Source organism: Polypterus senegalus, chromosome 13, assembly GCF_016835505.1.
Source record: "Polypterus senegalus isolate Bchr_013 chromosome 13, ASM1683550v1, whole genome shotgun sequence".
Classification (NCBI taxonomy): Eukaryota; Metazoa; Chordata; class Cladistia; order Polypteriformes; family Polypteridae; genus Polypterus; species Polypterus senegalus.
The window spans coordinates 132,111,869-132,130,171 of record NC_053166.1 but is presented as its reverse complement, the minus strand read 5'-3'; the positions used below and the strand labels follow the sequence as shown (position 1 = coordinate 132,130,171).

Sequence of the window (18,303 nt, the reverse complement as noted above, 5' to 3'; positions counted from 1 at the left end):
ATGCCAAATGACAAACTCCTTATATTGCAGAGGTCCCAGATTAGCCTAGATGGGTAGTTCCTTACGCAGATGAGTCTCTAAAATGGATGGAGCCTCCTGGAGCCACATGCTCACCAGTGTTTTGGGTGGCAGCATCCCCCTGGTGTATCTCTCACCCTGCAGGGCTGCATGGAATTTGTAGTTCCAATGGCTGTCTCTGATGGGTTTCTTGTGAGCTGAAAAGGGGAGCTGAAAGGAGAATTTCTCTTTTTAGAGAGGTTCCACCTAACCCAGAAGTGTTTATTGGATGCAGTGTCACAGCACCAGATGTTCTCCTGGGTCTGGCATTAAGGAAGCTACTCCACATCACCCAGTCAATGAGAGTCGGGTGTGGAGGATGGACAAAGCTTACCTTGGATGAATTGAGGAAATAAGACAAGGAACTTGGAATGAAGTGTTTGGACTTTTGAATTGTTTGATGAAGAAGCCTGTTTAAAGGTATTTCTTTAAAATAAAAATGTTTATTTTGAACCCAAGATGTTTCTGTGCCATCTGGGGTTTGGGTGCTGTTTTTCCCCCTACATGTCACATATGACAGACAACAAATTCCTCTCAAATACACACCGGAATTACTAGAAAGAAAGAAAAGTTCTGACTAAAGATAAAAGGAGCACTCACAATGTGGCATTATAAAGGCGTATACGCAACATCTCGGTTAAGAGGCATATCAGACAATTCTCTGTTGACAATCAGTGCATTTTTAGTTCTCTATTTTGGTTTTGATTATTGGGTTTTCCTGTTAAATTCTGCAATAGTATTTCACTCAGCCCATTTGTAGACTACTCTTTTGTTCGGCCCTTTAAACACCACAATCATTCTCCACGTTCATCAGTACTAATGGCATGGAGAGCAAACAATGATTAAAATAAAGCAAAAACTGTAAAAGGCTGATCAGTTTGCCTTCTGATGATGAAATAGCAGCTACACCTCTGTGACATGAGCTCGCTGAAAGGGAACTAGGGCTTGTACGGCTCAGTGTGTTCTCATTAGCACTGAGGCAACTCTAACGCACTGAATTCTCACTATCTTATCGAGGATCACCAGTTGCAATCTGGTGCAAAAGACTCAGCAGAAACAGCTAAGGAAGTCATGCAGGCATCTTGACTTGTATGTGGTTTGCTCACATGCTACCAGGAACACATTAGAGATTTTTTTTGTATTCGGATTGTATTCGGATTGTTATTACTTTAGTTGTCTCATTTGAAAATGACCTTTTTTGATTTAATATTTGGAATTGTTACTGTTGTTATTTTTGTCATTACAACATTCGATCACTTTTATGACTTTGTTAGCCTGCCATTTTGGTCAAGGTTTTCTTGATAGAAACTGCCACTTCTCACATTGTTTTCATGGGTGCTTCAGTTAGGAATATGGCTTTGCCTTTTCTTTTAGGTTTTTTGGCATTTCCCCCCCATTCCCTTGCTTATGGTTTGTATTTATTTTGTTTTGTGTTTTCTGTTTACTTCTGCTCCCGCAGCTGTCCATGTCAATTTGGACCCTCAGGTGTTGTATTCATTTAATCTGCAGTTACCTGAGATCCCTATAAAAAGACCACCGCATGGCACAGGAAAATCAAAGTTTTCTCTTTTTGGCTCTCTTTGAGCTTCCACTTTTTTTTTTTTATTAATTTTCCAGTCTTCTTACTATTTTGTCTTTTCTCTTTTTCTACTTATGATTTATGTTTCAGTATTTAAGATTATGAATTTTGAAATTGAGTATTTTTGGCTTTGGTAAATAACATTTTTTCTCATTTTATTTCAGTACTGAATACCAATTTTGTTATTTTAGTGATTTGATGTATTACTCTTATTTTTTTCAATTATCTTCATTTGATTAACCCTTTATTTTCCTCATTTATTAGAATTAGTTCTTTTATTTCTAGAATAAAAAACTGAATAAAAAACTAATCAAGAAAATCAAATTTTGAATTATGTTTTAATTGTTTGAATTCATTATTGTTTCATCAGGTATTGTATTGTGCAAGGATTTTGTGGGAATAAACCATAACAGCTACTATACAGTTGACAGCAACATTGTCCATAATGACATCACATTGATACCATAAAAGATGGTGGCATGAAGAAACATGCATCCAGACTTTGAAGCCTGCAAATCTTCAATTTCTAGATGGAACATAAAGAAATAATAGATTTAGTATAGCAATGCCTTAGAGCTGACTAAGAATTTTCAACAATGCTTAGGTTTGCGTAACCAATCTAATGGGACACATGGGGGACTGGACAAAGGCTTGTACCTTTCAGAACAGTGATTTTTGTTCCTGTTCCCTGAGCAGAGAAAGTCCCACATGAAGACTGACATCTTACTTCTCCCCTCCACTTCTGGTAAAGACAAGATACAAAGAGCTGAAAACCGCACGTTAACATCATTCGACTGACACCATTCCTGAAAAATCACTTCTCTCCTTATGCTGTTTATAAGATATGGTAAGCGGCTCATGTGCCTAATGCAATTGAACAAAAAACTACCAATAATCAGGGGTTTTCTGACCCCAATTCTTCTTCATCATCTTTTTGTCTTGTATTACAGTACATTGTGTGTCACAGCAACCAGCACTGCCGCCTCACAGCTCTTTGTCCACTCACTATCTTTCTGAAGTTTGTATGTCCTCCCCACACCCACAAAGACTTTTCTTTAGGTACTTTAGTTTGCTGTCCACATCCCAAAGACAAGCATATATGTTCGATGCCATCCTTCTATGGGAGGGTTGGCAGCAAGTGGGGCCTATCTTCATGTCTCAAGGAGTTCTGTCGTCCGGACCTCTTCATTGATTCCCATTCAGGTCCAGTCAGAAATATCCTCGATCCATCTTCTTCTCTTTCACCCTCTGCTGCGCTTGCGTTCTGTGCATCTTTAAATGATGTCCTCCTCCATACAGCTAGTTTTCCTTGTAATGTGTCCAAAGCAGCCAAGTTTTAACTTTCTCACTTTACACAGTAGTTCATTAGTGTCATTTAGCCGATCGAGAACGCATCTATTAGTATGGGGTTCTTTCGATGATACTTGGCGCATCTGTGGACAGCACAACATTTCATAGGCTTCTACGTTCTTTGTGTCTGCCTGCTTAAGGGTCCATCCTTCGCATCCATATGTTGCAATCAGCCAGATGAGTGCTTTACCCTGCCTGACTTTTGAACTGCTAGATATATGTCTGCTCTTTCAGATTGTATTCAGTGATGTCATTGTTGACCGACCTCATTTGCTAGGTGCCTTTCTATTTCCTGACTACCTCCTCCATCCTCCAAAAAGATGAATCCCAGGCAAATGAAGCTTACAACCTGTTCCTCTGTCTGCTCATCAATCTTGATTTCAAGAGCACATTAGCTTAATTAGAAATTCTAAATTTACACCATATGCATGTCAATGTCTGCTTGAGTGGGTACTCTGAGGAAACACTGTCCAGTCAAGACCTGATTCCTGCTATGGCTTCCCGTTTGGCTTACTACACCTATGGAGACACTAGATCTGATGATGGATGGATGGATTTTAGGGAACACAATCACAAACACTCAAAAAATCACTTAGCATTAACAAAACACACCACTAAAGAAATAACAGAGGCAGCATTCCATCTTTGATCCAGCTTAATCCAGTACACGGTCACAGGGGCCAAAGCCTTTCCCTGCATCCCATCAGGCAAAATGCAGCTGACAACCCTCAGTTCTGTTTATTTTGTATAATAGCATACTTCACAGTAGTCTGGTTCTGAATGTGGACTAAAGAGACAAAATACTTTGACCATCATCTTCATGTAGGCTGGTAATACATCATATGTATCAGGACTGCAGAACAAAGGTAAAAAGGTTAAATAAAATGGAAATTGTACATTTAGGAATCTTTGATAGAAAGCTAAGCTGAAAATGAGTGTTCAGTCTAGTCAGTTATTGCTTCAGGGCCATTACACACTACTTATACACCAGAACGACTACATTATAGGATACTGACTGAAGACTGGCAATCATTTTTTTTTAAATACCAAACAAATGCAGAAAACAATTATCAGAAAATACTTTTAAAAAATATCTTAGCTGCAAAATAGGAGAAAATATTTTACATAAAAATGGCACAACTCACATGGCGTCTTGTAGAGGGATAAGGAGCTGGTTACTTTGACTAAGACTAAGAAACACTGCGGTAAAAGATACTAGAGCAGAGATTTTTAGGTCATGGAAATAAAAAAAATTCAACCACCTCCAAAGAGAAAGTATAAGCAGGAAAACAATGGTAACACAATGAGCTGAAACCCACGCTCATCCACCCCCACTAAAAATCGTGAGCATCAAACTAAGAATCTGGAGAACATTTCAGAGCCTCCGCACCTCCTTCTATGTCACAGACAAAACAAAAAAAAGAGACAACAGGGCAACTGACAGGCAATGTTAACCACCGGAGGGGACAAACTACTTGAATGTACCCAATGGGGAAAGAAGGCAAAATAAGGTGGAGATTTCTGTATGATATCACAATTCTAGAGGGGAGCAAAAATCTTAGGAAAATGTATAGTTGTTATAGTAACTGTGTAATTAAACGTTACGCTAATTGTAATGTTGGGCACACCAGCTGGTGTGGGTGAAGTAAACATTATACAGCACCATAAAATAAATAGCATCTAATGTATCTAGCTATTTGGATTTCTATGTGTATTCCAGTGAATGCTTTTTAAATTATGTTATGTAGCTACTGGTCACTGTCATCATGATTTTGTTCCTGTCTTCTAGTCTTTCTGTTTTTTAAAGTTTTGTAATTTAACCCCACCTCCTTGTTTTTTTCTTCTGTCTTAATTTTTGTGATTTTGCACAGGTCCCCTTAACCCAGAATTATTTGTTTAGGGTACTCAGGTATTCAATTGCGGATAAGAACATTCGAAAATTAGAACAATCTGGACAAAAACAGGCCATTTAACCCAGCAAAACTCACCAGCCTTATCCACTTAATTTTTCTAAAAAAACATCAAGTCGAGTTTTGAAGAATACCAAAGTCCTACTGTCTACCACGCTACTTGATCACTTATTCCAAGTGTCTATGTTTCTCTGTGTAAAGAAAACCTTTCTAAATTTTATGCAAAATTTACCCTTAACAAATTTCCAACTGTGTTTCCATGTTCTTGTTGAACTCACTTTAAAGTCACAGTCTCGATCCACTGGACTAACTACTTCAATTGTGTGTCCTCTCAATCTCCTTTAGCTTAAACTGAAGAGGCTCAGCTCTTTTAATCTTTCCTCATAATTCATTGCCTACAGCCCTGGAATCAGCCTAGTTGCTTTTCACTTAACTTTGTGCAGCACTGCTGGAAATTAAAACTGCACAGAGAACTCCAGATGAGGTCCAGGTAGTTATAAAGCTTAAAATTAACCTCCTTTGACCATGTCCTATGAGGATTTTATACAGGAGTTTATTGTTATTTTTATTTGTGGGTATAAATTATTTCTGCTTTGTATTGAAAATGCTAAGATGCCATTTTGTTTAGTTTTGGGCGCCACTATATTGAGCAACTGCAGTTTAAATTACTCCCTTATGTTGCTAGATGACAGTTCTTAGAAGTCATGTCAAGCTACAACAAGCCAGAAGCAAAAAGCTCTCAACATCTAAGATTGTGGAAATGTTCTCTAAAACATATTGTGCATTTAAATGATTAACCAACTTTGTTTCCAACTTTCACTTTTGGATTACCTTTTCACTTAAGATAGTATTAATTTTCTGGTTTTGACCATGGAACTTCAACTTACTTAAGCTTCATCTTCTGACCCGTCATTCTAAGCCTTTGTGGCCTGCGATCTTGGTAATACAATGAGAACCCTGTGTGTAAAGCCCTATTTATACTTACCTTGTTACACAACACAATGTGTGTGTGCTGTCAACAACCAAAACATATTTATACTTGTGGTGGCCCGTTTGATCATACATAAATATTTCTCTAGTCAGTATGTAGCAGCGTTTGATCAATGCTTCATACTTAACAACAGCAGAGGAACTGAATTGTTCAGCAAAAAAAAAGATGGAGTGTCCGTGTTTTCTTATATTCTGCTTTCTTTTGTTAAATACTATTTGCAGATTCCTTCCATGAATTTGTTGTCATTAGAGTATATTTGCGGTTTCAGAGATGGGAAAACTTATTGGTGCCTATATCACTTCACTTCTGCCACCATCCTCTCATAAACTTCACTTTAGATATGTGGTGTCACAATCACATCACTGTGTAGTCAAGAAAATCCACAGCAAAAACCTGGTGCATCTCCACACATGATGTCATTTTAGCCACACAGCCTGAATGCCCAGCACACACACGGCAAGCTTAAACCAGGCTTAAGGTACCTGCTGCCTTAGGCACGTTACTGTGTCATTAGCTGTCACATAGGCTCCCTTTCGTGCTTTCATGTTCTTGTCTGGTTTGCAATTTTTTGTCATTTTTGCTTTTGGATTTTTCCCATTATTTTCATAACATTATCACATTGCAATTTTGTATTTGGTCTATATACTCAAATAAATAGGCATACTCAAAATAAATCAGCATTTTTGCATGCCAATTTACATTTTCTCCTTATTTTCATAATGTTAATGGCTTAATAGTTTTCAATAGCATACAATGTCATTGATCCCTACCTATATAAGATGGAGGCACAGTACTATCTGTGTAGATGTTTGTGGATATTTCAAAAGACTTTGTGCACATATATAGTATTTAAAATCCTTCCAGGAAGCCAGTACTTTTCCATGTGTTTTTCAGCTTCGAAGTTGGTTAACATATTGGTTTTTGATTTTCCAATTATGATTTCATTTTGTCATGTACAAGTCCGTTTCATTGTCTTTTCTTATCTGTCATTTTGCACCTCTCACGTCGAACAACAGCTAACCTACCGGGGACTGCGCATCTTGGAAGGAAATAAGAATCCTCTCTTTCAGTTAAGCCAATGTCACAATACACAACTTTTTGTCATGGAGTATGTCACTGATCTCGTTGATGTACAGTGTCAAATTACATAACTGAAAATCACAGCTCATGTCACATTTGCCGAATGAGCATAAATATTCCAGCACAATTATGCTCACTTCTTTTGTGATAGCCAATACTGTGCGGCATGATAGCTGGTAGTGAATGAAGTGTAAACAGCTGCAGCAAGTTCAGCAACAATCTCTACTCCATTTTGTTACGGCACATAAAATATGAGACATCAAACAAGACATGCTTCTTTTCTGTTTGTGATGTCCTTAGCCTCCATGCTGCCTGACGAATGGGTGCTGTACCGACACTGTGTGAAGGGTTAATAGCTGTGATGCATTCAAACACCGTCTTTGTCTTTTTTTCCACCCATTCTGTTTTAGTTCATAAAGCAGAAAACATCAGACATCTTTGTTTCTCTTTTGTTTTTTGAAGAAGGAAACCTGCCTTATACCTTATTCCTCCTTGCTAAATTCTATGCATTGTACCCCCTGCTGAATGTTCACTGGTTCTCAGCTTTCACATGTAAAGAGCCTGCCCCTCCGACCAATGAGAAAAACTTGCTTGATTTTATCCCAGTCAGTCTCAGTCCTTATGTATGTCATATTAGACAACTGGCTTCACGGGACTGCACTACCAACTGCCCCCGTCTGGAGAAGATTATGTAAATGAAGGGTACTACTGGAAATCACTTGAAAAGTCACCTAATGTGACATAAGCTTTAGCTGTCCAAGAAATCACAATGATACCCACTCTGTGTTCCCTTGTGCTCACATAATAAAAACAATAAAGGACAACAAATTGAAATGACAAAATATCAAAGAAATCCAGCCAGCTGAGAAAAGCAAAAAAGTCATTATGGTTGACACCCCCATGCCAGTTATCTATTAACATCTCCCAAACCAGCAATATGATCTCCAGAGCTGAATACAGTTTGCCAAGTGTCATTTGATATCATTTGCCAAGCTTAGGAAAAAGGTATCTCTACAATTCATCTGCTTGTCTAGGCTTTTCATTTGTTTTAACTTGATGAGTAGATCACTAGCTCAGTAGTGAAATGAAACAAAAGAAAGGCTGGGAAATACTGGCTTGTTTTGCCTTTCTTGTCGCAGCAGCACTGTGGCTTTTCTCAGTTATTCAAGCTTTTCAACCTAAAAGCCCCAATACTGCTGACCACAGCACTGGAAAATAATGTACTCAACTATACTGGAGGGTGTGAGCAAGAGTGAGAGGTAACGTGGCCTGTCCAATGTCTGCTTCCGTACTCATGGTGCCATTGGATTCTGTGAGTGTAATACCATGCCACACCATTATTAGCACTGGCTGCAAAGCTGAAGGTAGCTTCTGTTTTCAGAATTTTTAAAAAGCCTTTCAGGCCTAGCAATGCTTTAACTCTTGCTCTTTTAGGTTGCTTCCAGGGCACAATTCTGGAGTGGATTTAGTATGTGCCCATGGTAACAGCTGACTAAGCTCTGCTTATGATGATCAGTCGGCCTTAGATGGCATGTTCAGTTCTCTGATTTTCTTTACTGGGTTGCTGCCACATTTAATGGTGGAGGAGTGCAGTGCCTCTTTAAACTTCACTTGACTAATATCTGTAGATCTGTGCAGACCACCAACCAAACTGAACAGAAATAGGGGTGACACTGCAAAACATTTCACTTATCAACTACGTCTGTTATAAATCATCAAGTGCATAGTAGTATCTGGCTCTGGAGAGGACATCAGACCATCACAGAGTTCAAAAAACGTACTGGGCCTACATACAAGTACCCTAAAATTTCAAATTCAAAAAAGTGGAGATTAAACTAATGTACAAAGAGAAGAACCCCAACCTACATGGGGAGAATATAAAATAAATTCACCCAGACTCAGACCTAAGATTTGAACTCAGCTTTCTGATTTTCATTTTGCAAAACACTATGTCGCCATACTTTATTTCTCTTATCTGTTTGCTCTTATTTTCTGGCACTTAGAAGTCTACCTATCAAAAAGCGACCTTTTAGAACTGTCCTCTGGAATGTAAACCTGACCATAATTGAAACCTTAGATCTCGGACAGTTACTTTTTACTTTTTATCTTTTTACTTTCTCGTATATGAATTATTGAGAAAGTATTGTAATCATCAAGATTCAGTGTTGAGATTTTGATGAATCTCGACATTTTAGACCTCCCTGACATTCTCATATATGAAGTGTAAGGAAAGTATTGGAATCCTCCAAAAATTCCATTTTGAGATTTTGGTGAATTTTTGGAATTATGTCTGTGTGCCTGTCTGTGTGTGTGTGTTGTAAGATGCTAGGTGGCACTGTTGCCCCTTAAACCCAACAGACAGATGCACAGGACACAGGTTAAAAGCACAAAGAAGTTCCTTTCAATTCTTTCTCCTTCTCTAATAGTGCCCTCAAGCACCACAGCCACAGTATACAGGCAAATAAATAAGTACAATTCCCAATAACCACACACAATTCTCTCCTCCTCAACTCCCAGCAAGCTCTGTCCAACACCTCCCGACTCCAGCTCGCTTCCTGGGTTTCCAGCAGTCCTTTATATAGTCCTTGACCCGGAAATGCTTATGTTCTTCCTCCCACGTGACTTGCCAGCACTGCCGGGTCAGATGGAGGACTTGAGTTTTCTTCAGCCTGGAAGTACTTTGGAGCTTCCGTCCTCGTGACTTGGGAGTACTTCCACGCTAAGGATGAAATACAACTTCTCCAGTCGTCTTGCAGCGTCTCCTGGTGGCGCCCATGGTACCCAGCAGGGCTGTGGTATTACACCACATGTCCCAAAGTGCCCTACGGGAATCGAAAGGCACCGCTGTAGTCCAGGAAAGTTGCCATCTAGCATTTTGGGGGAGGCAGTGTCCTTGAAAAGTTGCCTTCCTCCATCCTTCCATTGCAGGGTCATCCCAGCTGGGTTGAGCAGCCGGCTGTCTCTTACAGTGTGTATGTAAGCACAATAACTTGAGTACGCTTTCACTTAGGTCAACCAAATTTTGCATACAAGTATTAGATACAAAATGTAGATTTCTGTCAACTTTTGGGCTATTTCCGTTACCGGAAGTGGTACTTTATCTTTTATTCATGCAGCTGAGTCCAATTTATTCAACTTTACTTCTATAATAATTGTTCAATATATCATTAATTTGATTAGATTTTTTGTTGATGGTTCTTTACTGTACATAATATAAAACTATAATCATTTTCTTGGGGTTTACTCTTCAAATATCAATCCCCATATCTGAGTATACAAGAAAGTCTACGGTAGACCAATCCCGGTTTTATTTATGTTAAATTGCCCCCTTAGGACAAATAAATTACAATCTAATTAACTATCTCATGTCTAACTATACTATATAGTCAAAAGTTTATGGACATGTGGTAATCATACCTATTTGAGCTTACTTTTCCAACACCATGGGAATTAATATGGAGTTCGGCTCCCCTTTGGTTGTTATAATATCCTCCACTCTTCTGGCAAGGCTTTCCACAAGATTTTTTTGCATTTGTCTTTGGGTATTTGTGCCCATTCAGCCAAAAGAGCTTTTATGAGGTCAGGTACTGATGTTGAATAAGAAGGTTGGGCTCGCAATCAGCACTTTATTTATCCCAAAGATGTTCAACAGAGTTGAAGTCAGGGTTCTGTGCACAGGGGCACAGTCATTCTGAAACAGAAAAGGGGCTTCCTCAAACTGTTGCCTCAAAAAGTTGGGAGCACACAATTGTCTGCCCTATTAGAAAAAACTGAATGATGAAACCAAATTATAACTGATGTGAAAAAAAGCAACTAACTCAAAAGCAGCTCTCTCTTCTCTTCATTTTTAGAGCCTTTTTCAGTTATTCTAGAATCATGGGAAGCTGAAGCCACTTCTGCTTAAAGAAGTTAAAGTTGGAGTGCCAGGACACCACAGAGCACACCTGAATAACACATACCCAGGTCAAATGGGGGTTCAAATTAAAAATTCTGCACTATCGACTGCATTATCATTTTTATTATGAATCGCTTCTATATATGGCACAAATAAAAAAAACAAGTAAAAGTTATAATAAAGAATATTAATCAATTTAAATTCCAGAAAAAGCCTACATAAAATCTACCTAGACATTAAGCCAGCAAGAAATCAGACCAAGCTTCCTGGGACTGTGAGGCAGCAGCACTAACCACTGTGCTACCAACCATTTCAAAAGTATTTGACAATGGGCAACACCACAACCTGGTTCACGTGAGAAAACACGTAGTTGATTATAAATAAATAAATGCAGGCAAGCGCTAAAAGGAACAAGCATGAAGACGAATGAGCTGGAAGAGTAAAAGACTGCTCTGGGACAGCCATGCAAAAGTAATCGAGCCTGACAGTTCAGCACCTAGGGCCTTGCCAGGGTGGGGGAGGGGAGCACAAGCAGAATCCTGAGAGAGAGAGAGAGAGAGAGAGAGAGATGAGCAATGGGTCAACAGAGAACTTAATGAGAAGAGATGTGCCCGTGAGGGAGAGGTGCTCACAGGCCAACCAAGCAAGACGTGGGATCGACTGCAGCCCCAGCTGAAACAAACAAGATGACCAACAGCCTGCTGGCAAGACATTTTTCATTTCTGTAAGTGCTGTTAAGAAGATTACGCCATCGCTCCACAGGCATATGCACTCAATAGCTTTATGCAACACAAAGAACAGACATAGATTAGCGAAACAGGAAGCGATTTAAAAACAGAAGGACAGACGGCCAGTCATCATTTCCTCAATGTGGCAAAGAGGTGCTGAATGACATCTTGAGCATCCTGAAAGCTGCAACTCCCACAATTTTATAGCGAACAGCATTTTGGGTTGTCAATGGGAAAATTCACCCATTATAGTATATATACACACACACATTTTTATATATAGCAGAAGTGATATGTATATATAGTAACGGAAAGGTGCTATATCAACGCCTTACCCGACACAGACAGAGACGGGAGGCACACTTATAAATCAAATACATGCTTTTTATTTATTCTTCACCTGTGGACCACATCTTCCCCATGGGCACAGGCATAACACAGTCCCAATAAGCATTGAAACACACACACACACACACTTCTCCTCTACTCCTCTCTGGCAAGCTTAGTCCCTCTCCTCCCAACTCTGGCTCCTGGAGTGGTGTCTGCTGGTCCCTTATATATTTCACCCAGAAGAACTGCCCATAAGGGCTCAGCAACTCTTGCTGCAGCACCCCCTAGAGGTGCCTGTAAATCCCAACAGGGCTGTATCGAACTCCAACACCCATGAAGCCCTGCGGAAGTCCGAGGCACCACTATAATGCAGGGGGGTTGCCATCCAACATCCCGAGGGAGGTGACAATCCATCCACGCTTGTTGCCTCGGTCCTCCCAGTGTGGAGGCATCCCAGCTGCGGGCTACACTATATATATATATATATATATATATATATATATATATATATATATATATAGTGTAGGTATATATATATTCATATTTAATATACAGTATATTTAATATAAAGATATTTATATTTATTCAATTATATTTAATTTATTTATTTATTTATATTAACCTCTCATATTTACCAGAAGAACAAAATGATGGCAGTGTAGCACACCCCATCCTCTGGCTTCACATTCTTCTCTTGTATTCAAAAATGTCATGGGCACATTCACATCATTTTATCACACAAGCAGATGATTTTCCATGAATTTTGCTGATCTCTCAGTGATCCAGAACACGTGACATTTAAGATGGGACATCACCATCTCTATCAACGCTTTCTCTAATATTAAATGAAGGCAACCACGGCCTATTCATCCCTTTTCACATTTCATTATAATACAACATTCAATCACAGTGGACTGAATTTGGCTTTTTTGACACTGATCAAAAGATAATGTAAACGTGAACATGATCCTGGCAAAGTGGTCTCAATTAATTACAAATATAAAGCACAAGATGATTTATTGCATGTAAATATTTACATTAGAAATTAAATCACAGCATGATAAATGATTGTGTGGTTTTATGTATTCAGGTTGCCTTGCTTTTGGAACAAGAAACATACAACAGAAACAAAGAAATGGTAGAAAACTGCAATGTATGAAATTGTACCTTCAGACATTAGCTCCGATAGTTGGGGGGTGTGCTTGCATTTTTGATCTGGATGAATTTTATCTAATATAATAAGATAATTAATTAGTTTATATTACACTGGAGAATTAGAGAGCGTTTATGATGCCCCTTAAAGATATGAGTGTGAGGTGCCAGTACACAACCATTTACTGTGTAATGGCCCACTTCAAGTCCTGAAACCCTTACTTCCCCAACTCTTCAAACTCTTCACACATATTTCCCAGACCTGAGTCCAACTAAGAACGTCTGGGACGTTATGTATCAGTGCATCCGAGGCCAGCAAGTAGCGCCACAGACTGTTCAGGAGATTACTGAATCCCTGATCCAGGTCTGAGAGGAGATCCCCCAGGACACCATCCGCCATCTCATTAGGAGCACACCCAGACGTTGTTGGAAGTGCACACAGGCACATGGGGGCCATACACACTCCTGAGTCACATTATGAGCTGCTGTGAAGAAATTCACACAAGTTGAATTAGCCTGTGATTTCAAGTTTTGACTTTGATTTTTGGTGTGATGTTGAATCGAGCCCTTAATGAACTGGTGATTTTGATTTGCATTGACTGTTGTTAAATCATTTTGTTCTCACCAAATTACACAGTATTGCTCAGTAAAGATTTTCCACTTGAATATTTCGTTCATCAATGATTTAAGTGTTCTCTTAATTTTTCTGAGCAGTGTACATATTCTGTAGCTAAAGAAATGGTTTGTTACAGGGAAACATCGGAGTGTGGCAAAAAGAGGCAAAGACATGTCAGGATATCTTAATCCTGACTGTACTCCGTAGACTTTACACCTTTGAGGAGCCAATAAAATCGTACACATCCAATAACATTTAGCTAAATTGGCATTAAACATCAGTCATATTATGTGACATCCATAACCATTTACGTCTTTCTCGACACGCCCATTTGAAGGCGTACCTTGTTCACTGTTATCATAAAATATCCTTTCACTACGGTTAAGATTAGAGTTATGGGAGCGCCATCTTACTCGGGTGTAACTGCTTCTGTCAAGTAGGTGTTGTGGCAGGAGTGTTGTGTAGTGCTGCAGACTGCAGCCAGATCATTCTTGGAGCTGTCTGTAAATAATGTGGCATAAACATGCAATCCAATTGGCTGTTCACAGCTCCGCAGAACCAACCATTGTGCTACTATGTCACTCCCCAAAAATAATCCATCCATCCATTATCCAACCCGCTATATCCTAACTATAGGGTCACGGGGGTCTGCTGGAGCCAATCCCAGCCAACACAGGGTACAAGGCAGGAAACAAACCCCGGGCAGGGTGCCAACCCACTGCAGGGCACAAACACACACTAGGGACAATTTAGGATTGCCAATGCACCTAACCTGCACGTCTTTGGACTGTGGGAGGAAACCGGAGTACCCGGAGGAAACCCACGCAGACACGGGAAGACATACAAGCTCCACACGGCGAGGACCCAGGAAGCGAACCCGGGTCTCCTAACTGCGAGGCAGCAGCACTACCCACTGTGCCACCGTGCCGCCCCCTCCCCCAAAATAAATTATCATTAAAAACAAATCATTACAGTCAAATAAAGGTATTTAAACTTTTCATCTTTCTCACATCTGTGAAATGCTGCTGTGCTCATAATCATATTGAACAATGAGCGCTGAACATCACAAGCAACCCAGTCCAGTATTATCTTCTTTAATTTGCAGCTCATTGGCAATTTAATTTTTCCATATGAAAAGATTATTAATCTTCCCAAGAAGCAAGAACAAAGTGAGGACTTTTGGCAAATGACTTTCTAACATGCCAGATTGGCTGCAGGGGGCGCTCCACGAGGACGCGACTCTGTGTCACATCTAGGCCTCCCCACTCTCGTGTAGCTTAATTGCTCTTACATTTTACTTGAAGAGCTTCAGCAGGTAAGGCTGTTTTCAAAATGAGATGCACCACATTTCCAAGAGGCCTCTTGAGATATGCTGAACAATGTCGCCAACGCGCCTAATAGCAGTAAGAGCCACCGCCATTGAGCTGTCCGCCTATGCTTATTTGTTGCATGTGAAGAGGCACCCATGTGTGAATGTATCCACGAAAGCGTGCATGTGAATGCAAGAGCAGATGATGTTATGCACCCAAAGCAAAATGATATCAGGCAGGCGGGCAGCTCGCTCTTGGCAATGCCCACACAGCCTCTCTTTTCACATTGAAAACTGGAACAGTTGGCCTCAGTGCTAATGGGAGATTAATGATCAGAATTATGCTTGGTATTAAAGAAAGAGTCAAACAAAAGAAGGCCAGAATACTTGGATTTCAGTATAAAATTAATATAAAATGAAACAAGTGTATTCTCCCACTCGTAGCACAAGTCTTGGTCTAAAAATGGTGATAAACATTTCTTATGTGTGATTAAAAGGAGAAAAGGTTACAAATTTTATCACAAAGTAGCACAGTGGCACATTGCCTGGAGGTGTCTCAAAGCTAATGGAACCCACACTCAAAACCCCAGCCCAGTCAGTGCTTGGGTTTATATGGCAAATTCTAACAATGTTTGCATGGGACCTTTCAAGATAATCTGGAAACGAACTGGTATCGCATGTTCCTTGTGCCAAATGCTTCCAGGACTCTGTATCACCATGATGTGTAATGGGTATTAATAGCCATCTAACCTGCTTTTCTATTTAAGAGTCACGGGCAGACTGTGCCAATCACAGCAGCACTGAGCATAAGACAGGAGCCCAGACTGGATGGGATGACAGCCATTATTTATTATTATTATTATTATTATTTATTATTATTATTATTTATTAACAGACGTTAATAAAATCAATAAGTAACATTCAACCACTTTTGGAGCCTGTGCATTTGTTTAAAGGGTCACAGAGAGAGGACTATTCCAGCAGTGTGAGGTAAACAGAACAGGACAGGGTGCCAGACCATCACAGACTAAACTCATATGCTATATTCACATCAGCAGTGACAAGGCTTATAAGATAGAAACACTATCTCTTGAGCCAGCAGGCCATTCCAAAACTAGTGGAAACCACGCAAATTCAGTTAACATACATGACTGGACTTCACTCAATTGCAAACTTGAATCAGGGGATCCCGTGAGGCTGTTGCATTTCCTTCTCAACATGTTCCTATTCAGTAGCCAATTCCAGACGTTAATTTCATTCTTGTCCTCATTCTGCCACATTGGACATTTTCAGCAGTGGTTATTTCTTTTTGAGTGCATTTTGCAGACAAGAGAGGAATAGTAACCCGTAATGCTTTTTGCACTAAATATTTTATTAAGATAGCCACTTTGAAATAACCCAGAACACGCAAGAAGAAAATGTCACTAATTACTGTAAGCACCCACTGTTACTACTGGCTCTCTTTTAAAAAATTAAAGAGAAAAGACATTGACATTCAAGTTAACAAAATATTTGAAAAAGGAATAAATAAACATCTGAACAACTGATCATTTTTAGAGAAGTAAAGCCCGCACTCTTGGGAATTTCCAAAACTGCATACTGATAGCAGGGATAAGCAATCTGTCACTTTGGCTTTCATTTAAGAAGCTGGTTAAATTTAAAGTCAGCAGAAGCATTTGGTCCCACAGATTGGTCTTGAAAACCTGTGCCCACACAACTGAGTCATAATGAAAGACAAAAAGTAGGCTGAAAGAAAATACCCGTGTGCCTGGAAGCTCCGACCCCCATTAATACCCGTCAACACACAGACACCCATCCTTTATTTGAGGATACATTCAAACACTAACAGCAACTACGGAGTCATTCATGTCACGACTGGTGTCACAGTGCTTAGTGTCACTGCCTCCTGTCTTCTGAGTCTTGGGTGAAGTTGTATAACAAAGTAGAAACATGTCTCTACTGAGCTGTGTTTCAGTGTGTCTGAGTACATTTCTACTTTACTTGAGTATAAAACTGTCTGTCTGCTTTTACATTAACTTCACTACATATCTAAACACAAATGGCAAAATATTTTGCTAGACAATTTGTTACTGTAATGAATGGATTCTTTTTTTTTTTTATTAATTTTTTTGGAATCCATACAAAGCAATCAAGTTTTTACAAAAAGAAAAATTATGTTAAGAACAGATCGATCCCCACCCCTGAGAGAGAGAGCAAGCCAAACGGCGTAAAATTTAAGGCTTGTAAACATACCTAAATTAATAAATTCTCTGTGCTTCATGAACTTATTTTAAAATATTACTGATTAGATCCTGCCATGTTTTGAAAAAAGTCTGTACAGATCCTCTAACTGAGTATTTGATTTTTTCCAATTTCAAATTATATAACACATCGGTTTCCCACTGACTGAAAAGAGGAGAGTTTGGGTTCTTCCAATTTATGAGAATAAGTCTGCGTGCCAACAGTGTAGTGAATGCAATCACAATTTGTTTGTCTTTCTCCACTTTAAGACCCTCTGGAAGAACACCAAACACAGCTGTTAATGGGTTAGGAGGGATTGTGAGTCCAAGGCTGTCTGAGAGGTAATTAAAAATTTTTGTCCAGAATAATGTTAATTTGGTGCAGGCCCACAACATGTGACCTAGTGAGGCTGGGACTTGGTTGCAACGTTCGCAGGTTGGATCATGCCCTGGAAACATTTTGGAGAGTTTTAGTCGAGACAGATGTGCTCGATATATAATTTTAAGTTGTATAATTGTATGCTTTGTGCATATGGAGCTCGAGTGAATTCTCTGCATTGCTACTTTTCACTCCTTTCTGATATATTAATTGAGAGATCTTTTTCCCAGTGTCCTCTTGGATCTTTGAAAGGGAGGGATTGTAAAATGATTTTATATATTGTAGAGATGGAGTCTAAGTCCTTAAGATTGAGCAATATTTTTTCCAGCATGGATGAGGGTGCAAGATGAGGAAAATCTGAAAGGTTCTGTTTAACAAAGTTTCTGATTTGAAGATAGTGAAAGAAATGTGTAGCTGGAATGTTAAATTTGGATTGTAATTGTTCATAGGATGCAAAGACGTTGTCTATATAAAGGTCTCTAAGCAAGTTAATTCCAAATTTTTTCCAGATATTAAAAACTGCATGAATGGATTATTTTAAAGTGCTCACTAATCAAAATAATCTGTGCTCCACTGGGATGTGAAACAAGACCAGGAAACACGGAGAAAAACAGCATGAACACAAAAGAACACGCATTTTCAGCACAGAGACATCAACAGGCTGGGAATCTAACTCTGGAGCTGTGA

The 18,303-nt window shown here is 39.4% G+C and overlaps 1 protein-coding gene and 1 long non-coding RNA gene across 3 annotated transcripts in view; both read right to left on the bottom strand.

Annotated features, from left to right (window-relative positions):
* LOC120542004 (protein tweety homolog 3-like) overlaps window positions 1-18,303 on the bottom strand; it is a 289,028-nt gene that overhangs the window by 246,540 nt on the left and 24,185 nt on the right. The window lies entirely within an intron of this gene.
* On the bottom strand, window positions 2,010-4,172 carry LOC120542005. Its single transcript, XR_005636129.1, has 3 exons — window positions 4,132-4,172; window positions 2,294-2,378; window positions 2,010-2,162 (listed from the first exon to the last, which is right to left on the bottom strand). It is a non-coding gene; the product is annotated as an uncharacterized LOC120542005 (long non-coding RNA).